The following is a 27,833-nucleotide window of genomic DNA, read 5'->3' on the forward strand; positions in this document are numbered from 1 at the left end:
ACCTCCTTACACAACTGTCGTGTCCTGTCTGGGGTCAGGGTCCCTGTGTGTCCTCAGAGAGGATGCGGGCCTGAGAGTGGGGCCCACCCACCCCCTCCAGGGCCTGGCCTGGCCTAAACCAAAAACTGCCTGTGGACCAGTGAACAGAGCACTAAGTCACCTTTAGTGACTCACTTGACTCTGTGGCTGGAGCACTGACCTTCCACAAAGGATTTCCCGGGGCTGGGAGCAGAAGCAGGAGTGAGGAGCTGGCCCTGGAGAGGGGTGGGCTTCCTCAAAGGTCAGAGGACATGTTGGACCAAGGCTGGGCAGCAAGACCAGTGTGACTGCCAGAAAGGAGGTTGAGCCTGGGCCACATGGATAGCCCTGAATGCCCTTTTCTGGCCAGCGCTCAGGGCCAGAGTCTGCCCGCTGAGGACAGGCTTTGACACCACCTTCTCCTTCTGTTTCCCTCCCTGAACCAGGAACTGCATTGGGAAGCAGTTTGCCATGAACGAGATGAAGGTGGCCGTGGCCCTGACCCTGCTCCACTTTGAGCTGGCACCAGATCCCTCCAGGATTCCAGTTCCCATTCAAGAGTTGTGTTGAAGTCCAACAATGGGATCCACCTGAAGCTCAGGAAGCTCCATAACCTCTGGGGGACAAGGACAGCTCTGACGGCCTCCTGCTGGCCACCCTGGCTTGCTCTCCCTCTACCCCTGTCCCCTGCCTTTTGGCCCACATCCCACTTCTCTTGGGCCACCTGCAAGGCGACTTCATCCCTACCCCCATCCCATTGACTTTAGGCTCTTCTCCCTCTCACCTTTCTCCACCACTCTATCTCTGTGTCAGTCCACCTGTCACTAACCTACCTGATCTCTGAGTGTCCACATCAAGAGCTCCCACCTGCCGTCCTCCAGTCAGTCTGTCTTCTCCTTGCCTTCCTCCTTTCTGCCTGGCTATTTGTCCATATATGCATTTTTTTTCTGCTATAATACTTTCTTACAATTTTAGTGACTTACAACAACGCAAAATTTGTCGCTGATGGGTCCCGACTCAGACATTCTGAAATAGGTGTTGCTGGACCACAGCAACGATGTTGGCAGGACCCCTATGTAGGGATGGCAGAGAAACCTCTCTCTCTCTCTCTCTCTCTCTGCCTTTTTGAGTCTTGAGAGCTGCAGTCCTTGCATTCCTTGGCACCAGAGGCTCCTCCACGTTCAAATCCAGTGCCATCTATAAATGGCCCTCTAGGTCCATCTTCACATCACCTGCACTTTCATGAGGGCATTGGTGGACTCACGGCCCACTCAGAGAAAACACAGCTATTCTGAGCCTCGAGAATACCAAGTGGATGCCTTGGGCGCCATTCGCAGCCTGCCAAGTCCTGGGTGGCTGGCCTCACTCTGGGCCCCCGTGTGTCCCGTGCCTTGTGGGTCTACATGTTTGTCCCTCACGTGGCTCCCTTCTTAATCCTGATTCACTGGATAACGTCCCTGATAAGTTCGCAGTGTCACCTGGAGTTTGTGTATCTTCCTTTGAGAGGCGATGGATGGATGGAAGAGAGAAGAAGGAATGGAAGGGAGGAAAGACAGAGGAGATGGGGGTGTGTGTGACACCTGCTCTCTGGGGCAAGGACCCCAGCAAGATGAGCGTTCCCAGCACCCTGCCACCTCCCACCCTGGGGTCCTGAGGCCCCCACCCTGCCCAGAGCCTGAGGCTCCCGATGCAGCTGAGTTAGGAGAAAGGGCTCGTCTCCAAAGGCTCAGAGGGAAGAAGTTCACACCTGTCACCTGTCAGGAAGGAGCCTACCCCTCCCTGCTACTCCGCGTGGCTTCCTCATACCACCTTCTTCAGAGTGGGGCCCAGCCAGAGCCCCTCTGCTCCTGAGCAGGAAGCCTTACAGGCCTGGGGGCACATGAGGGCTCAGGGGCGCAGTGCTTCAGCCCCAGTGAGATTGGACAAGAGCCCAGCCTGACCATGTCACCAGTCCCATCAGCCCTTCCTCCCATAGGGCTAGCAGGCTCCTCAGTGGCACAAGTGGGCAGCTGTCACAAGGCAGGAACAAGGTGGCCACAAGGCTTGGCCAGTGTAGAGGATGTCAGACCCTGGGCAGAGACCAGCCAGTGGGCCCTCCGCACAGGACAGCCCCTGCAGCCCTGGCTTGTCTGCTGGGCCACCCTGAGGGAGGAGGGGCCTCTTCCACCCGGTCACTCTTGGAGACTGGGTTTGGTCCATCCTCCCCCAACCCTGGGCCCTGACCAGCCCCAGGCCCCTCGCACTCCTTCCCCAGCCTCTCTGCAAGTACCCCTGCTCTCTTACTGGTTCTGCACAAGGGTCCACCTCTGATCCCCACCCTGTCCTTCCCAGCCCAGGCCCATGGGTGCCACAGGAGAGATTCCTGCATCCTCTCCTGTGGGGTGATGCCACCACATGCCTGCTGAAGGGACATCACCCCTGGGACTTTGGCCCAGTCCCCTGGTTCCTAGCTCACTGGGCTAGTTCATTCTGCACCAAGAAGGGCTCAGGTGGATGCTCAGTGCTGGAAGAGGGTGGGACACGAGGGATTCCGGGGAGCATCCTGGGCAGGAAGCTGGGCAAGTTCTCTGGTGTGAGGTGATGGAGAAGGACTGGCCCTGGTCCCACTCAGAGTAGGGAACGCTGAAGACTCGCTCTCTTTACTCTCCCAGTGCTGAACCATTTTAATGTACCAGTGACGGAAAATCTATGTGCTTGGCCTCTGGGGGTGGGGTTGAGGGCAGAGACCTGAGAATGACCAGGAAAGGGGGGAAGGTTTGGCTGGGAAGGCGTGTGCAGGTGGTTTACTCGCCTTGACCTTTGTCTGTGGGCTCCTAGGTTGTTTATGAATAACGCCCCGAGTCGGCAAAGGGGGAGGGTGTGGGGTTAAGCCGAGTTAAGCTTTGTGGGGGAGCAGGTCAGCAGGAAATTCGAGGCTCCTGAGAGAGTTGTTTTCAAGTAAATCTTCATGAAGGTTTGTTTCTCATTCTGAATTATGGGCCTTGGATTTGATCTTGGGGGAGGAGTGTCATGAAGTAGGGATGGAAGAGCCTGAAGATGAAGGTTTCCCCGTCACTTCCTCTTTCATATATGATCTCCACGAATTTTTTAAGTGCCCATCCTTCTAGCAACACTCTCTACCTCTTGAATGCCTATTCACACTTCAAGGAGAATTCTTCTTCTTTTTTTTTTGAGTTTTCTCCATCTCTAGTGGGCCTGGTCACTATTCATTATTCAAGCACAAGCCTTAACACTTGTATGGTACTGTTGTTGTTTTCTGCCTTTACCTGTAGACCAGGAGCTCAAGAAATGTTTCCTCAGTGAATGAACAAATGAATAAATGAGTAGTCACAGGAGGTACACAGGAAATGAATTAGCATCCCATCTTTCAAAGGAGCAACAGAGGCTCAGAGAGTACATGTTGTTAGCTGCATGTGTGGTGAGGCTGCCCTGGGGCTGGGGCTCCTGATGCCAAGCCCAGAGCTCCGTCCACTGGCACAGTCTCCCAGGACACAACCACACAGTGCACTGGGACAAGCCGTGGGGGGACCTGGCAGAGGCAGCTGAGGCTGGCAGTCTGAGGTCCAACAGAGAAGGGCTGCGAGCTCAAGGATTTCAGCTGGGACTCTCAAAGGCCGTGTTCCTCTGGCCACATCACCTCTCCTCTCTGAAAGGGGTTTTGACCTCTGAAATGGGGATAACGATAGAGGTAACCGCACCTACTGCACGTAGGGTAAATGAGCCAGTGAATGTGTGGGAGTCAAGCAAAGTTCATGTCTGCTTTGCTCGCAGCTGTGTCCCAGCACCTAGCCGACTGCCTGGCAGGTTGCAGATGCTCATTAGCTCTTTGGCGAGTGATGTGGAGAAGGAAAAGTGGGTTTTGCACGGCCTTTGTCCCTCTCGCGGAGAAAGCTTTGCGCACACTATTTCCTCCAGAGGTAGCATATCTGGAGGCCCAGCTCTGACCTCTACCCTCCTCACCACCCTCCCCCAGGTGGGCGGGGCCATCCTCCCTGACTAGGCTGGATGCTCAGGGGAGGTCAGCCACAGTCAGGGACAGCCAGCCATCCAGAAGCCCGTGCACCATGACGGTCCCTGCCCTGGCCAGTGTCTCTGGGCTCCTGCAGGTGGCCTCCCTGCTCGGGCTGCTGCTACTTCTCCTCAAGGCAGCACAGCTCTACCTGCGCAGACAGTGGCTGCTCAAAGCCCTCCAGCAGTTCCCGTCCCCTCCTTCCCACTGGCTCTATGGACACAGCAGGGAGGTAGGTAAGAGGGGACCCGGGAGTGGGAGGGCAGGGAGGGCCGGGCTCTCGGAGCATGGTCACGGCCAGCAAGTCCAAGGGGGACAGAGTTTCGTGTTTGTTAGCAGGTGGCCCCATGTAAGAAGCCAGCTCACCTCTCAGGTCTTGGCTCCTCCTCCCAGTCCGGGCAGCTCCCTCGCTCACAGGACCCTGGGCTGGTGTCCTCGGCTCTGTCACACACTCCTTCCTTAGGTGCATCTGCAGGCTGTCCCGGCAGCCCTGCCCTTTGAGGACAATGGCTCTTCCTTCCCGAGTCTCCCATCTTCAGGCTCAGCAGCTTCAGCTCTTCTCACAGAACAGGCTTCTAGAGGCTTCCCTGCCCCAGGGGTACCATGCCGTACTCTCTGCCTTGAGCTTGCCTGGGAGCCCAGACATTTGTCTGAAGGATCCCGCCCTCTGCCTCATTGTCCCTGGAGACAACAGACAGCAATCTGAAAACTTGTCAGCTCTCAGGTACCAGGCTCAGCTGCTTGTTGGAGGTGAAATAAGGTGTAGGGACAAGGAGGCTTAGCTTCCTAAGACTCAGAGATGTTCCATACAGCAGTTTCAGAACTTCAAGTCTCATAAGCACTGGCACACGTGAGCCAGGATTCCAAGATGGCGTCAGGGAGGGACAAATAACATCTGAGTTGCATAATCGCCCACCTGGGCTCCGCCTTCCCTGGACTCTGAGCTCTTGCCGCAAAGCAAGTAGTACCTCAGCCCCTGGACCCAGCACAGAGGCTGGCCCAGGGGGCGTCAGGCCACTGTGCGCAGTGACAGAAAGGAGGGACAGGAGGAGCTTGCAGGCTGAGGAAGGGCAGCGCCCACCTCGGGCAGCTCGGGCAGCCCTGGCCTGGTCGAGAAAGGGGCCACACGGAGAGAGGCTCACCGAGGGTTGGGGGATTAAACAAATGTTAGGGGGAGATCAGGGACTGCAGGGAGCAGAGGCCCCTCTTTCCAGGCAGCCTGATGAGAGGAGAGTGGAGCCATGACGGGAACTGGAAGCTGCCAAGCCCAGAGGCACTGGCCCGGTCCCTCTCTCCTTCCCCTCCCTAACCTCCTTCACCCCAAAGATGCTCTGGGGCCTCCCCACCTGCCTGTGCATTCCAGCCTCTGGAACTCTGCTCCCGTGAGCCCCTGTGGCCTTGTCTGGTTTCCATCTCCCCTTCATGATCCTCTACTCTCACGGCCTCTTGATCCTTCTGTCTCCTCCACGAGACTGGGGGATGCAGACGGACAAGGATCTAGAGCCACAGCCTAAATCAGTGCCACAAGCCAGGGCCTGGCACGGAGTCAACCCTCAATAAATATGTGCCCGACGAAGGGCTGGGAAGTCCTGACTGTCAGAGGATGCAGGCGGAGCGTGGGCACTCCAGTGGGCAGGGAGTGGCTGTGGGGCACATAGAAGCCCGTGAAATGGAAGCTGTCTGGGCCCCCGTGGGGATGAGAATGCCAAGGGCAAGAGACAAAGCTGAGTCTCAGAAGTGGAAGAGAGGCAGTTGCTCTGCGGCAAGGAGGATGGGGACACCACGCAGCAGAAACAACATGGGCAGAGGCGCCGAAGTGAGAGCAGACTGAGCCACCAAGGAGCAAGGGCAGCGGCATCTCTGGGAACCCAGGGGCGGGGCCTGTGCCATGGCCAGGGTGTCAGGAGGCAAGGCTAGAGAAGGGAGAGGCAGAAAGCAAAGGCCTTTGTGAACCACACGGAGGCATTTCCAAAGATTCCTGAACGCAGGGGCAATTGCACAAGAGCTGCTGGCTGTTGGTAAGTGAAAATACGATAAAAAGCAACATATCAAGATTTCCAGTTGCGACTCGGCAGGTTAAGTCCTGACACAGTATCTGTGAGTGTGAGGCTTCTATCCCTGGCCTTGCTCACTGGGTTAAGGATCTAGTACTGCTGCAACTGTGTCACACGTCTGCAACTACACTTCCAGTTCAACCCCTAGCCTGGCACCTTCCATGTGCTGCAGGTGCAGGCGAACAGAAAAAAAGATACATCAACATCTTAAATCAACACCCTTTTCATATGTATACATACAGATTCTGTCCTACAACTGCCTAAACGCTTATAAAGTAAAATACATTTATACACACACGTGACTACTGGGATTTTTTTTTCACTTAGCCATATACATCCTAAACATAATTTATTTTTTTTTTGTCTTTTGTTGTTGTGTTATTGTTGTTGTTGTGGTTGTTGCTATTTCTTTGGGCCGCTCCCGCGGCATATGGAGGTTCCCAGGCTAGGGGTTGAATCGGAGCTGTAGCCACCAGCCTACGCCAGAGCCACAGCAACGCGGGATCCGAGCCGCGTCTGCAACCTACACCACAGCTCACGGCAACGCCGGATCGTTAACCCACTGAGCGAGGCCAGGGACCGAAACCACAACCTCATGGTTCCTAGTCGGATTCGTTAACCACTGCGCCACGACGGGAACTCCCTAAACATAATTTAGTATAAACAAACATTTATGGTAGGAGGGATCAAGACGGCAGAGGAGGAAGATGTCATGCTCACCGTCCCCCACAAACACAACCAAAAACACATCTACACGTGCCACGATTCACACGGAACATCTACTGAGCGCTGGCAGAAGAACGTAAACCTCCAAAACGGGCACGAAACCCTCCACATATTGTGTAAAAGAAAAGAAAAGAGAGAAAGAGGGAGAGCGAGGGAAGGAATCACGAGGATGCTAGCAATCCTGAGAGGGAGCTGTTAAAGAGAAAATGAACCCACATCATGGGAAGACACCTTTCCAACGGGGAGATAAGCCGAGATGGAGGGACCTCAGAGTCGCCTAGAAAAGCTCAGCAGCTGGACTGAGGAGGGCAAAGCAGAGTGAGAGCTGCAGAGACCATCTGTACCACCGCCCCAGATGGCACAGCCTGAGACACTCGGGCGGGGGCTGGGTGCTGAGACTCAGTCTCTGAAAGTCAGTTCCCGGGAGACGACCAGGGTTGGCTGTGTGGAGACAGCCTGAGGGGCCAGGGAGCACTGTGCCACGGGCTGGGGAGTGGATGCCACAGCCGAGGGAACCCGGGAGGAGATCTGGACCTGCAGGAGAAGCAAGGCGCCATTGCTGGGGAGGGTGAGAGGAGGAGGGGTGGACCGCCATAGGGATGTCTTTCCCTGCTCACACGCAGACTCTCAGAGGGTGGTGCGCCACTGGCTCAGGCTACAAGAGCTGGATCTTTGAAAAGGTAAATGAAATTGACAAACCTCTGGCCAGACCCACTAAGAAGAGGAGAGAAAAAAAAGCAATTAAAAAGAAAAAATCTCAATGCATACTGCAGAAATGCAAAAAACCATAAGAGAATACTATGAACAATTATATGACAACTAATTTACAACCTAGAAGAAATGAACAACTTTCAAGAAACTTACAGCCCACCAAAACCGAATCAAGAAGAAAGAGATCAACTGAACAGACTGATCACTAGAAATGAAATTGAATGTGTACTACAAACACTCCCTACAAACAAATGTCCAGGACCAGATGGCTTCACAGGTGAATTCTACCAACCATAAAACCAGAGCTTATACCCTTCCTCCTTAAACTTTTCCAAAAGGTTGAAGAAGGAACACTCCAAAGACATTCTATGAAGCCACCATCACCCTAATACGAAAACCAGACAAAGATACTACCAAAAAGGAAAATTATAGGCCAATGTCTTTGAGAAATATACACAAACATTCTCAACAAAATTTGAGCCAACTGAATCCAACAACATATAGCAAAGATCATACACCACAGCCAAGTGGGATTCATCCCAGGTTCAACATGCGCAAATCAGTCAATGTCAAACACCACACTAACAAAAGTCAAAAAACATATGATCATCTCAACAGATGAATAAAAAGCATTTGACCACTCATGATAAAAACTTACAAAAGTGGGTATAGAGGTGACATACCTTAACCCATTAAAGGCCATTTATGACAAACTCACAGCAAATACTCAATGAAGAAAAGGTGAGGAGATCCCTTCGTGGTGCCACAAAAACGAATCCGACTATGAACCATGAGGTTGCAGGTTCAATCCCTGGCCTCGTTCGGTGGATTAAGGATCCGTGTTGCTGTGAGCTGTGGTGTAGGTCGCAGACGTGGCTTGGATCGGGCATTGCTGTGGCTGTGGTGTAGGCTGGCAGCTACGGCTCCAATCAGACTCCTAGCCTGGGAACATACATATGCCCCAGGTGTGGCCCTAAAAGGACAAAAGACAAAAAAGAAAAAAGAAAAGCTGAAAGTCTTCCACATTTCCACTAAAATCTGGAACAAGAAAAGGATGTCCACTCTAACCTCTTTTATTCAATATAGTACTGGAAGTCCTAGCCAAAGCAATCAAACAAACAAAAGAAATAAAAGTTATCCAAATTGAAGAGAAGAGGTTAAACTGTTGCTGTATGCAGGTGACATGATATTATGTACAGGAAACCCTAAAGACTCCACACAAAAACTGCTCGAACTGATCAACAAATTCAGCAAAGTAGCAGGATACAAGAGTAACATTCAGAAATCAGTTGCATTTCTCTATACTAACAATGAAATATTAGAAAAGGAATACAAAAATACCTTTTAAATCTCACTCCCAAAAATTAAATACCTAGGAATATACCTGACCAAGGAGGTGAAAGACTTATATGCTGAGCACTATAAAATATTAATCAAGGAAATTAAAGAGGAGTCAAAGACATGGAAAGATATTCCATGCTCCTGGGTTCGAAGAATTAATGTCTTTAAAAAGGTCATACTACCCAAAGCAATCTACAGGTTCAAAGCTATCCCTATGAAATAACCCATGACATTTTTCACAGAACAACAACAAACAATCCAAAAATTTATATGGTACCATAAAAGACCTAGAATTGCCAAAGCAATCCTGAGGAACAAAAACCAAGCAGGAGGCATAACTCTCCCAGACTTCAGGCAATATCACAAAGCTACAGTAATCAAGACAATGTGGCAATGGTACCAAAACAGACATACAGACCAACGGAACAGAATAGAGAATGCAACAATAAACCCAGACACCTATGGTCAATTGATCTTCGACAAAGGAGGTAAGACTATAATTGGTAAAAAAAAGAGTTCCCGTCCTGGCTCAATAGAAATGACTCTGACTAGCATCCATTAGGATGCAGGTTCAATCCCCAGGCTTGCTCAATGGGTTAAGGATCCGGCATTGCCTTGAACTTCGGTGTAGATCATAGACGTGGCTTGGATCCCGGGTTGCTGTGGCTGTGGCGTATGCCCGCAGCTACAGCTCCCATTCGACCCCAGTCTGGGAACTTTCATATGCCGTGGAAAGGGGCCTAAAAAGACAAAAAAAAAATTTAAGTAAAATGGGAAGAAACAGTCTTTTGAGCAAGTGGTACTGGGAAAAATAGACAGCCCCTTTAAATAAATGAAACTGGAACATAATTTCACATCACGCACAAAAAAAAACTCAAATTAGCTTAAAGACTTAAACATAAGACAAGACACCGTCAAGCTCCTAGAAGAGAAGGTAGGCAAACATTCTCTGACATCAACCATACAAATGTTTTCTTAGGTCAGACTCCCAAGGTAACAGAAATAAAAGCAAAAATAAACCATACCGACCTAATCAAACTTACAAGCTTTTCAACAGCAGAGGAAAACATATTTTAAAAAGGGGGGGGAGGCACCAAGGAATGGGAGAAAATAGTTTCAAAGGATACAACTGACGAGGGATTAATCTCTAAAACAGACAAACAATTTAGACAACTCAACCATAACCAAAAAACCAACAACCCAACTGAAAAATGGGCAAATGACCTGAACAGACATTTCTCCAAAGAATATACACACCGCCAACAAGCACATGAAAAAATGTTGCAGCGTCACTAATTACTAGAGAAAGGCAAATCAAAACTACTCTGAGGTACCACCTCACACCAGTCAGAATGGCCATCATGAACAAGACAACAAACAACAAGCTGGGGAGGGCCTGGAGAAAAGGGTTCCCCACTACACTGCTGGTGGGAATGTCAACTGGGACAACCACGATGGAAGAGAGCGTGGAGGCTCCTCAGAAAACCAAGTATAGAACTACCGTGTGACCCAGCAGTTCCACTCTTGGGCACATTTCCAGACAAAAGTTTCCTTGAAAAAGACACGTGCACCTGGACGGTCACTGCAGCGCTATTCACAATAGCCAAGACACGGAAACAACCTCCATGGCCCTTGGCCGATGAATGGATTAAGATGTGGTGCAATGTGCTTGGGCTGTGGGATGGAAATCCTGTGAAATTGGATTGTTATGATCATTATACAACTACAGATGTGATACATTCATTTGAGTAGTTAAAAAAAATTCTGTACAAAAAAGGAAAAAAAAAGATGTGGTGCATATACACAATGGAATACTACCCAGTCACAAAAAGGAACAAAATAATGCCATTTGCACTAACATGAATGTACCTAGAGACGCTCACACTAAGTGAAGTAAGTCAGAAAGAAAAAGACAAATACCATATGATGTCACTTATATCTGGAATCTAAAATACTGCACAAACGAATCTTGCCACAGAAAAGAAACTCGTGCACTTGGAGAACAAAGCAGTGCTTGCCAAGGTTGAGGAGGTGGGGGTCAGAAGGAATGGGAGTCTGGGGTTAATAGATGCAAAACCATTGCCGTTGGAGTGGACTAGCGATGAGATCCTGCTGTATAGCACAGGGAACTAAATCCAGACACTTGTGATGAAACACGATGGAGGACAGTCTGAGAAAAAGAATGTATATGTATGTATATGTATATGTATGGGCCTAATTGAGGTACATTAGAAATTAACGGAACACTAAACACACTCTAATGAAAAGAACCAAAAAATAAAAGTGAATGATTATCTCAAAAAAAATTTATATGTGTACTAGGATAATAGTGAAAACATATAACAACGAGTATGGTAAAATACAACTAGTATATAAATTTCATCTTAAAAATGATCCATTTTATTCCCTAAAAGAGCAAACGGTATGAAAAATGCTTACAGAGTAATACAAGGTTGTCATCAATAGTCTATGCAAATGCCGGACACATGACTTCCAAAGGTTTCCAGCACCAGGGAGTCGATCCCTGAGGTAGGTTTCTATAGGCAGTACGTGGTGATGGCCCATACAAGGCTCTTCATGACAATGGGACAGAATCTGGACTTAGGACACGGCTGGACAGCCGGCGAGGTCTGGATCAGAGCCCAGGTCATAAGAAAGAGTTCTAAAGGCTTAGTCCTGCTGACAGATCCACACCTATCTCCCTGTAGCCCTCCTGCCCTCCTCCCTAGCCCTGGAGCCAGAAGAAGGGTTTTTTTGACTTATCTCTCTCCCGCTGACAGTTTCAAGAGGAAGGCGAGCTGCAACCCCTCCTGAAAAGGGTAGAGAAATACCCAAGTGCCTGTGCTCGCTGGCTGTGGGGAACAAGAGCCATGGTACTGGTCTATGACCCTGACTACATGAAGGTGGTCCTGGCGAGATCAGGTGAGAGAGAAACCCCCATCCACATGGGAGCAAACCCTCCCTCCTGGGTGCATGGCCCCGGGTCTGTGAAATTCCAGGAGAGACTGACACTTCAGCCATCAATGCCTCAACTCTTCCAAACATTCTCCCAGCCCACAAGGCAGGCCAAGGCCAACAGAATTTGCTGAGAGTGAAAGCTTAACCAGCTGGGTGGAGCTGATTTCTGTCTTCTGTCTTTCCTTCCTTCTTTCTTTCCTTCTTTCTTCCTTCCTTCCTTCCTTCCTTCCTTCCTTCCTTCCTTCCTTCCTTCCTTCCTTCCTTTCTTTCTTCCTTCCTTCCTTCCTTCCTTTCTTCCTTTCTTCCTTTCTTCCTTTCTTCCTTTCATTCCTTTCTTCCTTTCTTCCTTTCTTCCTTCCTTCTTTCTTCTTTCTTTCTTTCTTTTTCTTTCTTTCTTTCTTTCTTTCTTTCTTTCTTTCTTTCTTTCTTTCTTTCTTTCTTTCTTCCTTTCTTCCTTTCTTTCTCTCTTTCTCTCTTTCTCTCTTTCTCTCTGTCTCTCTTTCTTTCTTTCTTTCTTCCAACCAAACTGAGGTGACACCAGATCTGAAGGACAATCCCCATCCACACTGATTTCCACTGGGCACGTCTCCCTCTTGCCTCTCCTGGGTCATGGGGTGGTTACAACACTGCTAATTAGAGGGAAACCACAGCGTTCTGTCTTAGGCTACGGCACTGAGGACAGAGGTGCTGCTTCCTGCCAGTTCACCACTTCAGTCCTGTGGGTGTTCTTCTGCTAGGACACTGAGTCTGCCTTCCTGAGCCCACGGGGACCAGCAAGACAGAGAGAGTCTGGACTGGGGGCGGGGCAGGCAAGTGGGAGGTGGCTTGAGACAGACTGCCAGCTGCCATTCATCAGGAAGGGCTGGCAGGCCCTGGTCTGGACCACAGCTGCCTTAGGGCTGCCTGCCATGTTTGGTCCCCTCCATTTTCCTTCCTTACCTTTCAGACCCCAAGACTTCTGTTTTCTACAGATTGCTGATCCCCTGGATTGGTAAGTCCATCTAAATATACATGTAGTCCCCGCACCAGTTAGGTTTGCCAAGGGCTGCCTCATTGGATCGTGGAGAAAAACAGGTGCCTGGCACCGAGTTACCACCCTCGTCTCTGAATAAAGTCTCGTCTTTGATACAAACCCCACCCTTCCAAATGGTGCTGAGAGTCCTCCTGAAGCTCACCCTCTTCAGCACCATTTCTGAGGCCTCTCCAAAGTTCTCAGCATGGCTTTTATTTAGGTCATTTTATCACCTGCACTCGTATATCTTCAGAACCTTTATCTCGGAGCTGCCCTAATCTCTGGCTTTATGACCAGGCTTGGGGGCCATCACGTTCCTGAAGTGAAGTATATTGGCCTTCCCTGCCTTTGCCATGATGCGCCTTCTCCTAAAAACCTTGCTTCTTCCCGAGTCGTCCCTGGTCACCCATCTGACCACGTCTCCCAGACCAACACACACCCCCATCTGTCACCCAGGCTGTGGTTTGCTCCTGTTGAATGGGCAGACGTGGTTCCAGCGTCGGCGGATGCTGACCCCAGCCTTCCACTATGACATCCTGAAGCCCTACGTAGGTCTCATGGCCAAGTCTGTCCAAGTGATGCTGGTGAGTCCATCCCTGTCTCCCACCTGAACACACTCACCCGCGGCACAACTCCCAAAGTCCACTCTCAGACACTTGTGTCCCTCAGGCATCCCTCAGGCAGGCCTCCAGAATGATGTGCTAAGAACATGCTATGAAATGGGGCTCCCCCAAACGGGATGGGACAGACAAGCACCCAGGCACCAGCTTGGATCCACAATTTGCTCCTTGCCCTGGGAGCAATGGTCGTGGTGAATTCAGGGTCGACTCCCTGACAATCGCGACCTCTCCCACATAGTGGACTAGAGCAAGGGTCTTTCTTCAGGATCCCAGGGTAAGCTGCAATGGCCGGCCTGGGGAAGGCAGCTCAGGGGCAGCGTGTAGTGCCAGGATGCTACCCAGGAGGACTCTGGCCTCAGTGCCAGGGTCTCGGAATGGAAGTGAGTCACTCGTGGGAGGAAATGTAGCCAGGTCTACACTCACGGAGCTGGACCACGATAAACACCACCTCCGATCTAGACGGTGGGCCACCAGGCCTCAGCTAGCATTGGATGAGTGAAAGGAAGAGAAGGACCTTGAGCCCATTCCTAGGGGCCCCAGGATAGACCCTTAGGCGTTTTCTTGCCTTGACAAATTTACTTGCTGATGTTGGAAGTCTTACGTCCAGTTCCAACCTCAGCACACACAAGATCCCCCCTCGTCCTGTCAGAAACTCTGCTTTCAGATCTGCCAAAAGGAGGTTATCATCAAGTACTGATCCTAAAACTTGGAACTCATTAGGAATATATAGAAGAGAACAGAATTAATTCATTACACACACACACACACACACACAAAGAGTATAATTATGTAATAGGGCTGAAACAGCCATCCGATTACTCACGTGCTTTACAGTCTCAAGGTGATAAACACTCACCATTAGAAAGTTTAGACACCTCATCAGAAGACGTGGAGAGGCAGAGAGAGAGCCTGGCCTTGCCAGCACAGAGCAGAGCAGGGTCACTGTCCCCCTCCCCCCGCAGGACAAGTGGGAGCAGCTCGTCGCCCAGGACCCACGTCTGGAGATCGTGGGACCCGTCTCCTTGATGACCCTGGACACCATCATGAAGTGCGCCTTCAGCCACCAGGGCAGCGTCCAGACTGACGGGTCAGTGACACACCTTCCGTGGCAGCTGCTGCTTCTCCCCAGCTGGGGAGGACCACCCTGGCAGGCACTTGGGACAGCTGGATGCTTTTCAGCACAAAAGGCATCATTCTGCAGGGAGCCCCCCACCACGGGCAGATTCCAGCCCAGACCAAACCCAGACTCAGTCACACATCCTGATCCCCGACACAGGGAGAAGCCCGGCCACTCGGGCCACTTGTGAAGGGCAGAGGGTCTGGAGGGCTGTGGGGCAGAAGGACAACCGCCTCAGTGCTGCCTGTCCCCACTGACTGACACCTCCCCCTAGAGCCCTACTCCTTCTCCAATTCAGGTCTCCCACCAGTAACGTCTCCTCTCATCCTCTCCCTTTCAGGGATTCCCACTCGTACATCCAGGCTATTTGGGATCTCAAAAATCTCATTTTTTCCCGCTTGAGGAGTGCCTTTCTCCAGAATGACATCATCTACAGGCTGAGCCCTGAAGGCCGCCAGAGCCAGCGAGCCTGCCAGAAGGTCCATCAACACACAGGTTCTACTTCTATTTCTGAGCTTCTCCCCTCCTTCATCGGGCATATCTGAAAGGGGCTGGCCTTGACCCTGAGGTAGAGCCAGCCTCCTGTGTCCCTTTCAGCAGCTGAGACATTCTCACACCTGGTACCTTCTAGGGCAGGGACTGAGAATCCAGATGTCAGGGTGTCCGGAGGTTTCATGCATCACCACATTGGTGACGTCTGATTGGCACGCCCTCCCAGCAGCCTCCAGGGGCTGTGCTATTGGGGGAATCCCAGCCTGTGTCACACGAGGCTGGTAGTCTCAGCCCTAATATGCACCCCATGCCCTCCCTCATCCTGATCCACCTGCCACCCAGCTTGGGCCACGAGGGGCAGTGGGGCTACTGTGGATGCTGTATCTGAGCTCCCAGAGCTCCCACCTATGCCTGGGAACCACTGTTCCAAAACAGACCAAGTGATCCAGCTGAGGAAGTCTCACCTTCAGGAGGAGGGAGAGATGGAGAACGTGAGGAAGAAGAGGCACTTGGATTTCCTGGACATTCTCCTCTTTGCCAGAGTGAGTGGGGAGCATGAGGTCTGAGGCTTTGCCCAGAAGCACAGAGGATGGGGCAAAGCTGCACTCTCCCCCTGCCTCCTCAGATGGAGAATGGGCACAGCTTGTCGGACACTGACGTCCGTGCCGAAGTGGACACTTTCATGGCTGCAGGTCACGACTCCACAGCCAGTGGCATCTCCTGGGTCCTCTATGCTCTGGCCTCCCACCCTGAGCATCAGCAGAGATGTCGGGAGGAGATCCAAGGCCTCCTGGGGGATGGCACCTCCATCACCTGGTGAGTGCCCCAGAGACGGAGAGCTTGTCCTGCCCCTCAGCTAGTGGAGACACCCCCATTCTCCAACCCTGCCCAGCCTCAGGATGGCCTTTGCTCAGGGACCACCTGGACCAGATGCCCTACACCACCATGTGCATCAAGGTAAGGCCACTGAAGACTCTATCCGCCAGTAACCAGGAGTTAGCAGAGAGCTCAGCAAGTCCATCACCTTCCCTGATGGACGCTCCTTACGTGCAGGTATGAACTTCACCACACCCACTAACCTCAGCATCTGCAGGAACACATGGGAGCTCAGGAATCCACATGAACTTGCCCACATTTCAGATTTTCAGACCCATTCCTGCCTCAAGTTAATTAATATTTATTCTCTATTTAGGATGAGGTGGTGAAATGCTTGATATAGAAATTGAACACAGCAAAAGTTCAATACATAAATGTTATTCCTAGAATGTAGTCTTGTCATTGAGCCATCAAATTCTATATCCTTAGAACCTGAACACTTGAATGAAAAAGAGACAGAAGCAGGGGAAAGTGTGCTTCTTTTCATATGGGGTCTAAGTAATGAGAAAGCTCAGTCCTCAGTCCCAGGTCAGGTGGTCAGTCCCTGAGGAGCCCTCAGGGGGATGCAGACAGCAGCTGATGACCAGGTCTGAGAGCCCTGCCATGGCTGGAGGCCACCCACTGGCTCGCCTCCCCCTGGGACTGAGGCCCAGCCCTGCCACCTCCCGGCTGTGGGGTCCTAGACCAGCCGCATGGCCTCTCTGAGGCTCGGGTCCTCATCTGGACACGTGGGTAGGAGTGCCTTCCTTGAGGACTGCTGTGAGGAGTCCATGAGTCAATGTTGATTCCTCAGGGGCTCCCGGATGGCCCTTGACAAGTGGGAGTTGTCACCCGAGTCCCTCCTAAAAGGAAGCCTCCAGGTCTTTGGACTCTCAGGGCTGGGTCACGGTTCCGGGCTCCTGGTCTTTGATCCCCTGCTCTGTCACCTCCAGCCCACCTCCCCTGCCTCAGCCTCATTCATTCAGAGTGATGGGGAGTGGCTCTCATGGCGGCTGCCAAGTCTTCTGTGCAGGCACAGAACCCCTGCTGCCACGGGAACCATCGGTCTTCTCACCCCCTGCCTCCCCACAGGAATCATCCTCTCGCTCTCCGTTTACGGCCTCACCACAACCCGCAGGTGTGGCCGAACCCAGAGGTATGAGGGATGGCCCCGGGAGGAGGGATGGGATGCCGTCCCCAGAGCAACACCTCCTCCCGCTCCTTCTCTGGGATTCTTGTCCCCTGTGGCTGAGAGGAGTTTGACCCCACTTTCCCGGCCCCTGTGCTCTCTCGGCAGGAGTTTGACCCATCCCGGTTTGCCCCGGGTCTGCTCGACACAGCCTGCCTTCATGCCCTTCTCAGGGGGATCCAGGGTGAGCCCCTCTGGACTGGGGTCAGCAGCGTGTCACCGGGTGTGACCCCCACGTCTGTTCCCCATCTGTGTCCCTGTGTGCTACATGCCGTCATGCCCTTTATGTTGGTGTGTTGAGAAGGAGGCTGTGCCCATGTACACAAAGGCCTTCAGAGCACGCCCCCCAGGTCCTGACCTCCTGACTCTGCCAGCGGCCGGACACAGCTCCGTGTCAGTGGCCTTTCCAGAGTGTTCTGGGGGTTTCCTCACTTTAGGCGTGTGCCTTTTCAGCCGTAGAATTTTTCATGAAATATGAAGGTCAGTTGTTTCTTTTACACAAATCTCAGTTACCTTAAAGGTGATTTTTCTCTCTTCGCATGCTATTGATCCAGCCCACTGCCCCTTCTGCTCCATTCCCCAATCTGACACGCAGGGTCTCACTGCTATATAGATGGGTTTGGATTTCCAGCTGCCTTCCCTGTCCTGATTGTTCAAGCCAAATACGTGAACGGTGACTCTTGCCCCTTGAAGCCAGTTTCCAGCCCACTGCAGGGTTCTCTATTTTGTGCTCTCTCCCAACAAAATTTTGACAGCACATTAATATTCACATAGCCCTGGCACCTTTTCCAGTGAGACAAAGTCTTTGTATCTAGCGGGAGTTGTATGCTACAATCCCAGAATCGACATAGCCTAATGCTGGCAAAAAAAAAAAAAAGAAAAAAAAAAAAGAAAAAGAAAAAGCAGGAAACGGAGGGCAATCAAGTGCTTTTGAGAGAAAATATAAAATATTACATTCGATTTGGATACGACACTTGCATTTGTAAGGTGCCTTATAAAGCACACTTGAAATAGCGCTTGAGTGGAGTGATAGGCTCCAAAGTGACTGCTGAGAAAATCTTCAAAGGCTGCAGAGCTTCCCAAGAAAGGGTAATTTCCAGGCCTTTGTCATTAGTAGAAACAACTTTTAAGTTCATCCATAGTGAAATAGTCTGTGAATAAACCTTCACAGAACAGGCTTGAAGCAAATATTCTTCCCAAACATGCTCTAGAATTTGGTTTCTGCCGGGGTCCAGTTCTTCCTTGTAGACGCTGTCTGCACATACTGAATCTAAGACTAGAGTGTGCATTGTACTGGGCAGTTCACTTCTTAGGTCAGAAGTAATATTGACTTTTCTGTCACTGTGAGGTTTTTTTAAACATCCTTACCTTGACTCAAGTATAAAAGTATTTACCAAGCCTCTCTCTGTGTGCCAAATCCTGTGCTTCAGAAACCTGAATACCGCTGACACACAGCCTAAAAACAGATTGGGACTTGAAGCCAATTTTTTTTTTTAAGAGAATCATTCATGTGGTATCTGAACTTACCGAGACTCGGGTTCTTTGTGGCTTAGAGCAGGAGGAACTCATCAAGAGACCACGTGATAGGCCAGCAAGAGATTTATTAAGATAGAACCCTTGTGAGGAATTCGAGCCGCCAGGCAAGAAGGGTCAGCCCCGAGGACTGGGTGGGCTACATCCTTATAATCCAAGGAAGTGGCGAGTGCGAAAAGACCCTCCTCTTCCTCATTCTCTAGCAGACCACAGGCTGACGTCATTCCCTCCTCCTTCCTAGCCTGTAAGAGAATACTTGACCCTCTGAGGTCCAACCAGGACTGCCATGGTGCTCATTCAAACTGCGGAAGGGTGGTAACAGAACGCTAAAATAGGTTGAATCACCCCAGGTTCCCAGAAAGAGAGTCTCCTGCTTTGGAAGAGCATCCTTCCCGTAACTTCCTGTCCTTGATCCTAAGGCTCATGACCTCGATGAACTTGAATGCAGGCCTTTTACCTTTCACTGGCCAACCTGAGGCGTAGCTCCTGTATTTACTTATGGTTGTATAGTTCATCAGTTCTGCTTCATTTCACAACACGCCGATGCCTCTCTTGAGCGATTGATAACTTGCAGTGTTCTCCCAAAGTTCCCTGGGTTTTTCTCTCTCTCTGTGGTCCCCTACTGGGGGACTTTGGCAAGCACCTGTATAACTAACTGTCCTACTCTACCCATGCCACTTGGAGATGCGAACACAGAGCCAGAGTCCCTGGCCCTGCCTCCAAGCGTTCACAGTCAAGAAACAAACGCTGGGCAGGACCCAGATGGCAGAGGAGTAAGACGTCCTGCTCACCTGCTCCCACAAACACGTTGCACGTTGACACGTTGAACGATTCACAGAACAGCTACTGGACGCTGGCAGAAGCCCTTCCACCTCCCAAAAGGGCAAGAACCCCCTCCACATAAGTGGGTAGAACAAAAGGGGGAAACATGAGAGAGGGAGAAAGAGAAAGGAATCAGGATGGGACCAGCACTCCTGAGAGGGAGCTGTGAAAGAGGAAAGGAACCCACACCCTCGGAAGCCACATAACTGTCAGAGAGACCAGCCAAGATGCAGGGACCTCAAAGTCACAGAGAAAAGTGCAACAGCTGGACGGAAGAGGGCGAAGCAGAGAGAAAGCCGTGCAGACCACCGGTACCACCTCCTGGCACACCACAGCCTAGGAGGATCCCCTGGGGGCTGGGCGCTGACACTCAGGCTCCAGAGGTCAGTTTGGTTCTGGGGAAAGGACTCGTGCTGGCTGTGTGCAGACAGCCTGAGGGGCTAGAGAGGGGCTGGCCAGCAGGGTGCCACAACCAAGAAAAAATAGGAGGAGGTCTGGGCCCTTAGGAGAAGCAAGGTGCCATTGCTGGGGAGGATGAGAAGAAGAGGGGCAGGCCACCATAAGAATGTCTTTCTCCGGGCACTCGCAGATGCTTGGAGGTCAGGGCTATGGTGGCGAGGCACCTCTTACGTGGGAGAAGTGCAGTGGGGTGCCTCTGGCCTGCTCTACAGCCGATGGGGGCAAACCAGCCAGGGTTGAGCATGGTCCGCCACCACCAGGGCTCTGTGGACAGCAACCCGATCACCTCAGAGGCAGGCACAGAGGATTGCACTGCAACCCAACACCACGTACTGTGGCTCTTCCTCCCCTGGGAATGCAGCCGCCCTGCCACTGCCAATGCCACCGCCAAACACTCCGGGAATCGCCTAAACCTGCCTGAGACTCTGGGCCACCTCCCAGGGCCCTGCAACCCGGAGCAGCCTGTGCCAGCTTCCCTCGGGTCCTTGCCACTGTCAAGGGCCCAGCACCCAGACACTGGCTCTGCCCATGGCCTCAGCGTCCCTGGAAGCATGCACAGCACCTTATCAAGGAGATCACAGCCTGTGCACAGTGAGGACAGGGAGAGCAAGCATCCAAACCCTCAGCCAAAAATAAAGGACAAGCTCTCACAAAATACCCAGGGGCGCTCTTGCATATAAACAGCCCACCGAGACTACCGGAGTTGTTTTCCCTAAACTCACAGATGAAGAAAAATGTAAGCAGAATGAAGGAGCTCAGGAAGCAGTCCCAGTTAAAAGACCAGGAGAATTCACCTGAAGGAGCAAACGATGAAGCAGGCCTCTGCAGTCCACCAGACACTGAGTTCAAAAAGGAGGTGGTGAAACTACTGAAGGAGTTCAGAACAAATATGTAGGAATTAAGACCAGACATGAGCACGACTGCAGACTACCTTAGAAAGGCTCTAGCAAACATGAGGAGGGGCCAAGAAAACCTAGAAAACGTGCGGAGATGCAAGCGGAGTTAAAGGCACTTTTGAGCAGAATGAGTAACCAGAGCAACAAATTACTGACTTGGAAGATAGAAGAATGGAAATCACCCAATCAGGACAGCAAACAGAAAACCAAATGAAAGCAGAAATGAAGGAAATGTGAGAGATCTATGGGATACTGTAAAGCAGGACAATCTACACAAAACAGGGATTCCAGAAGGAGAAGAAAAAGAAAATGGGATTGAAAACATATTTGAAGAAATTATGGCTCAAAACTTTCCAAGCCTAAAGGAACCAGATATCAAGACAGAGGAAGCAGAGAGGGCCCCGTACAAGTTGAACCCAAACAGGCCCACCCCACAACATATTATTACAAAAATGGTAAAAGTTAAAGATAGAGGATTCTAAAGGCAGCAAGAGAACAACAACAGAGTTAATTATAAAGGCCATAAGCTGATTTCTCTACGGAAACACTGCAGGACAGAAGAGAATGGAAAGATATATCCAAAGTTCTAAAAGGGAAAAATTTGCAGCCTAGAATACTCTACCCAGCAAGAATATCATTTAAAATAGAAGGAGAAGTAAAGAATTTCTCCAACAAAGAAAACGCAAGAGTATAGCAATACTAAACCCATTCCGAAAGAAATACTGAAAGGGCTCCTCTAAAAAAGAATTAAGAAGACATAGGATGGAGGAAATCACAATTGGAAAGTAATCACTTAAATAAGCCAGCATACATATCTCAAAGGAATAACAGCCCGTTATAAAAGTGATGATAAACGCAAGGAACAGCAAAAGGATAAGCATGATGATGTCTAAGGTGTGCAGAAGGAATGGAAGAACGTCCACACTCTTCTTTCTTTAGAACGTCTTTGAGCCCGTGTGACTATCAGGCTAACTAAAACAAGCAGATATGGGAAGGGGTCAACATACATGAAAACAGGACAACCACAAATCAAAACCAAACAATACATTCACACATCCTAAAAAGAAGAGGACTCAAGCATAAAATAAAAGGAAATCAATTAACCAAAAAGAAAGAAACAACCATGAACCAAAAAAAAGTCCTCAAAACTGTTTAAGGACTTACACATAAGACAAGACACCATCAAAATCCTAGAAGAGAACATCGGCAAAACATTCTCTGACATCAACCATACAAACGTCTTCTTTGGTCAGTCTCCCAAGGCAACAGAAATAAAAACAAAAGTAAAATGATGGGACCTAAGCAAACATACAGGCTTTTGCACAGCGAAGGAAACCATTTAAAGAAAAAAGACCACCTATGGAATGGCAGAATACAGATTCAAACGATGCAGTGACAAGGGCTTAGTCTCCAAAATATACAAAAAACACATAAAACTCAACAGTGAAAAAAACAGATAATCCAATTGAAAAATGGGCAAAAGACCTGAATAGACATTTCTCCAAGAGGTACATGAAAAAATGCTCAGCATCACTAATTATATGAGAAATGCAAATGAAAACTCCAGTGAGGTACTACTTCACACCAGTCAGAATGGCCATCATTAGAAAGTATAGAATAACAAATGCTTGAGAAGGTATGGAGAAAAGGGTTCCCTCCTACACTGTTGGTGGGGATGTAAACTGGTACAACCACATGGAAAACAATATGGAGGTACCTCAGAAAACTAAATATAGAACTACCATATGACCCAGCACTCCCACTCCTGGACAAAAATCTCATTGAAAAAGATACAGGCACCCATATGTTCCTTGCAGCACTATTCACAATAGCCAAGACATGCAAACAACCTAAAGGTCCACTGGCAGATGAATGGATTAAGAAGATGTGGTGCATATACACAATGGAATATGACTCACCCATTAAAAAAGAACAAAATAATGCTATTTGCAGCAGCATGGATGCAACCAGAGACTCTCATACTAGTGAAGTAAGTCAGAAAGAAAAAGACAAATACCCTAAGATATCGCATATATGTGGAATCTAATATATGGCACAAATCAACCTATCTACAGAAAAGAAATAAACTCATGGACATGGAGAACAGACATGTGGTTGCCACGGAGCAGGGGAAGCAGTGGGATGGACTGGGAGGTTGGGGTTGGTAGATGCAAACTATAGCATTTGGAGTGGATTAGCAATGAGACGCTGGTGTGTAGCACAGGGAACTATATCGAATCACTTGTGATGGAACACGATTGAGGATAATTTGAGAAAAAGAATATATATATTCTTTTAATTCTATATAAAAATAATATATATATGTATAACTGGGTCACTTTGCTGTACAGCAGAAATTGACAGAACATTGTAAATCAACTATAAGAAAAAAGAAAAAAGAAAGACTAGGATATGATGCAAATTCAGACATCTGTAGAAATGCCATAGGTTTACGGAAGTATTTGCTTTGAGAATTCGGTGACACGCTTTCAGAGATTAAAACTAAAATTCTGCACCATCAATGATGCAAAATTAAGCAGTCCAGTGTGGACCCTACAATGAGCAAGAGGAATGGGGCAGCCTCGAGAAGAACATGCAAGAGTTGCAACACCAAGAAGGCTGGAGTAAAGACATGGAGTGCTCAAGGAAGAGCTCAAAAGATACATATCCTCTCCTAACAAAGGAGAACCCTTTCAAGCCTACAAAGAAAATGGCACTGGCATTACAAGCAATTGGTTCATGCAAACAATTATAAAAATGAAATACATAAAATGAAATGGAAATGCAGAGTTGTAAGATCTCCAGAATAAGAAAGTGAAAGTCAGAGAAGACAGACTATGACTATCTCCAGGGCGAATAGGACTTTCTTAATTGCTGAAAACCATAGGGGCCTTTTATAATCCAAGTTAAACAATGAAACAACAGCTATACATGAAGCAGAAGGAGAAAAGAAGCAGCAATATAACTCTTCTTCATTGTAGACAGCCCAAGTAAACCTGGAAAATCAATTTCAAACCTTGAAGCAGAAAACTCTTAGGGTGCTTCTGATCAGACAGAAACTTTCCAGAAGAACATCAGCAGAATGCTGCAGAAGAAGGGAAGATACATAAACACAGAATCCAACAAACAAAGGGTAAACTACAGAAAGTAAGGGCATCATATAAAGATCAATTTGCTGTTAACAAAGGACTAGCTTGTGACAACTGGCTTCTTCCTAGGATACTGAAAGAGCTCTTCCCTGAGCCTTCCTGAGAATAATAATTATAATAAGACTGCAAGAGAACCACCTGAGGAAACTGCTCCAACAACCAGTGGCTATAGAACAAGCTAAGAAGACCTTAACGTCTACTAAATCCCTGGAGAGGCTTTCTGAAACCTAGTGGTGGTGCTTTGAGCCCGTGCCCTGAGAGGGAAGAACGCTGAACTGGCCATTGAGGTCTCTGTGAGATCTCTCCATCTCTGACCGGGAATGGAAGAGATGAACCTAGAATAGCTTGAAGTGGTCCTCCAGCCGATCCCAGGAATGGGCTAGATGTCAGAAACCTGATCCCTCTAACCTGAGCCCTGGGACAACACCCAGGTAGCTCCTTCTCTTTTATCCCATCCATTTTGGGAATGCCTCTCATGAGTTCCCAGTAAGAGTACCCCATGACCACCACCACCTGGCCAATCTGGACCATCTCCTTAAATACAGTCACCTCCAGCACCTTCATTTTGTCTTCTTCACACTAACCTGGAGGGCTTCCGTCTCAGCCCTGAGGGAAGGTGTGCCAGTCGCCACCCATAATGCACTTGCCCTACAGCCAAAAATGCCAGAGACTCTAAAATTCGAAGTGTACGCATGCGCAGAACTCCGGTACGATACCCTGTATTGACCTTCTGACATGACCACAAGACTCCTCTGCCAACGAGACCTTGACATTTCTGGTGTGCACATTGCTCAGTGCATGGCGAACAAAGGAATCAAAAACTGGATACATGAACGAGTAGCTCATTTCTGTAGATCGTAAAGCATTCAGGAAGCAGATCCGCTGTGTGACCTACCTGAGCTGTACAGATGTTAGGGTTAGGGTTAGGGTACAGATGTTGCTGGCAGCCTTGTCTCTCTGGATGTGTGGCTCCCTGGTTTGAAGAGCAAGACGATACACTTCTTTCCCCCTGGCCTCTCTGGATCAAGAATAAAACGTTTGGTTAGCCCAGGTAATCACAGCACCAGCAGTTACCACGAAGAGAACTGCTTTATTCCTTCCCACCTTGAAGTGAATTCAGCAAAATTACTTCAGTTCAAGCCTACAAAGAAACAATTTCCAAACCATTTTCTTCTAAAGGGGACTGCTGGTTTTCAGTTTGTACTTTGAGGATTTGAAGTCCTGGGATATATACAACCAGCTGGGAAGGTTAAACAAAGTTTCCCAGGAATCACCCAGTAATATGATGATGATGGCTAAGGATCAAACTTTACTCTGAGCTCCTTGGCAGACTCGGAGACAAGGGGAAAACCCGACAAAGGAAAAAGAATGTCTACACTAGAAATCGAAAGCAAGATGATGGTTTGAAATAAAGTATGTTCATAATCTTCTCTTAAAAAGAAAAAGAGAAACACATGGCTCTACTCCAGACGGACCTCATTCATTCATTCCTTCATCCAGTCTTTCACAAACTCACTCACTCATTCATGATGCAGAGGGCTCACGGTCCCCGGCTCCTGACAGCGTCCCGGGCACGGGACAGGATGTTCCTTGAATAGAAGGGTGAGGGGGCTTGAGGTGTTCGGGGACCAAGAGATGTAGCCTGCAGAGGAGGTGAGGGTGGGCTGTCACTGGACTTAGCCTTGAGCATGTGGCTGGCAGAGGTGGAGGGAGGGCACTCTCTGCGACCGCAGCGGGAGCTGAGAGAGGAAGCGGAGCTGGAAGGCGAGAGGTGAGGAACCACGCAGGGAGGGCTTTGATGCCAACGGGGGCATCCGGGTGTGTCCTCCCCGTGACGGAGGCCATGGCAGGGCCTGCATTGCCAAACCTTTGGCAAAGGGACGGGAGGCAGGGCCACAGAAGAGGCCAGGTGAGGAGACCCGGGTCTGGACAGGAGGGACACTTCTGCGGAAGAAGGGGAAGGCTCCCGAAGGGGGCTGACTGAGGGGCGAGGGAGGCAGGAGGCTGGACTTGAACAGGGAGGCAGATGGGCGAGCCTCTTGAGGGTGGCTAAGCTGTAGCCCCTCCAGGGAGGCTCCAGGCCGCCTGCGTGGCCCCTCCAGGAACGGGCATTCTGACGTCCTTGCACAACTGTCGTGTCCCGTCTGGGGGTCAGGGTCCCTGTGTGTCCTCAGAGAGGATGCGGGCCTGAGAGTGGGGCCCACCCCACCCCCTCCAGGGCCCTGGCCTGGCCTGAAACCGAAAACCTGCCTGTGGACCAGTGAACAGAGCACTAAGTCACCTTGAGTGACTCACTTGACTCTGTGGCTGGAGCGCTGACATCCCCAATGGATTCCCGGGGCTGGGAGCAGAAGCAGGAGTGAGGAGCTGGCCCTGGAGAGGGGTGGGCTTCCTCAAAGGTCAGAGGACAGTGTGGACCAAGGCTGGGCAGCAAGACCAGTGTGACCTGCTAGGAAAGGGGGTCGGGCCGGGTCACTCGGACAGCCCTGAGTGCCCCCTTTCTGGCCAGCGCTCAGGGGCCCGAGCCGGCCCGGCTGAGAACAGGCTTTGACAGCACTCCTCCTTCTGTTTCCCTCCCTGAACCAGGAACTGCATTGGGAAGCAGTTTGCCATGAACGAGATGAAGGTGGTTGTGGCCCTGACCCTGCTCCGCTTTGAGCTGGCACCAGATCCCTCCAGGAAGCCCGTTCCTATTCAGGGAATTGTGTTGAACTCCAAAAACGGGATCCACCTGAAGCTCCGCAAGCTCCCGTAACCACTGGGGGGACAAGGACAAGCTCTGAAGGCCTCCTGCTGGCCACCCTGGCTTGCTGTCCCTCTCCCCTGTCCCCTGCCTCTTTGCCCCCTTCTCTTGGGCCACCTGCAAGGCGACTTCATGCCCTGCCTCCTGCCCATCGGACATTCTGCCCTTCTCCCTCTCACCTTTCTCCAGCCACTGTATCTCTGTATCAGTCCACCTGTCACTAACCTACCTGGATCTCTGAGTGTCCACATCAAGAGCTACCACCTGCCGTCCTCCAGTCAGTCTGTCTTCTCCTTGCCTTTCCTCCTTTCTGCCTGGCTATTTGTCCATATATGCATTTTTTTCTGCTATAATACTTTCTTACAATTTTAGTGACTTACAACAACGCAAAATTTGTCGCTGATGGGTCCAGAATCAGACATCTGAAATGGGTGTGGCTGGACCACAGCAACGATGTTGGCAGGACCCCTATGTAGGGATGGCAGAGAAACTCTCTCTCTCTCTCTCTCTCTCTCTGCCTCTTTGAGGCTTGAGAGCTGCAGTCCTTGCATTCCTTGGCGCCGGGAGGCTCCTCCACGTTCAAATCCAGTGCCATCTGTAAATGCCCTCTAGGCCCATCTTCACATCACCTGCACTTTCATGAGGGCATTGGTGGACTCACGGGCCCATCAGAGAAAACACAGCTATTCTGAGGCTCCGAGAATACCAAGTGGGTGCCTGGGGCAGCCATTGCTCAGCCTGCCAAGTCCTGGGTGGCTAGCCTCACTCTGGGCCCCCGTCTGTCCCGTGCCTTGTGGGTCTACATGTTTGTCCCTCACGTGGCCTCCCTTCTGTCCGACTCCTGATAAAGTTCGCAGTGTCACCTGGAGTCTGTGTGTCTTCCTTTGAGAGGCGATGGATGGATGGAAGAGAGAGAAGGAATGGAAGGGAGGAAAGACAGAGGAGATGAGGAGGGGAGGACCCCAGCAGGCTGAGCGTGTCCCAGCACCCCTGCCACCTCCCACCCTGGGGTCCTGAGGCCGCACACCCTGCCCAGAGCCTGAGGCTCCCGATGCAGCTGAGTTAGGAGAAAGGGCTCGTCTCCAAAGGCTCAGAGGGGAGAAGCTCACACCTGTCACCCCTCACCTGT

At 50.3% G+C, this 27,833-nt stretch overlaps 1 pseudogene; it reads left to right on the forward strand.

Moving 5' to 3' along the window:
• The first annotated feature begins 4,060 nt into the window (after window positions 1–4,060).
• Window positions 4,061–27,208, forward strand: LOC125132232 (taurochenodeoxycholic 6 alpha-hydroxylase-like; annotated as a pseudogene).
• The last annotated feature ends 625 nt before the right edge of the window (window positions 27,209–27,833 follow it).

The sequence above is a fragment of the Phacochoerus africanus genome, chromosome 8 (genome assembly GCF_016906955.1).
Source record: "Phacochoerus africanus isolate WHEZ1 chromosome 8, ROS_Pafr_v1, whole genome shotgun sequence".
NCBI classification, from domain to species: Eukaryota; Metazoa; Chordata; class Mammalia; order Artiodactyla; family Suidae; genus Phacochoerus; species Phacochoerus africanus.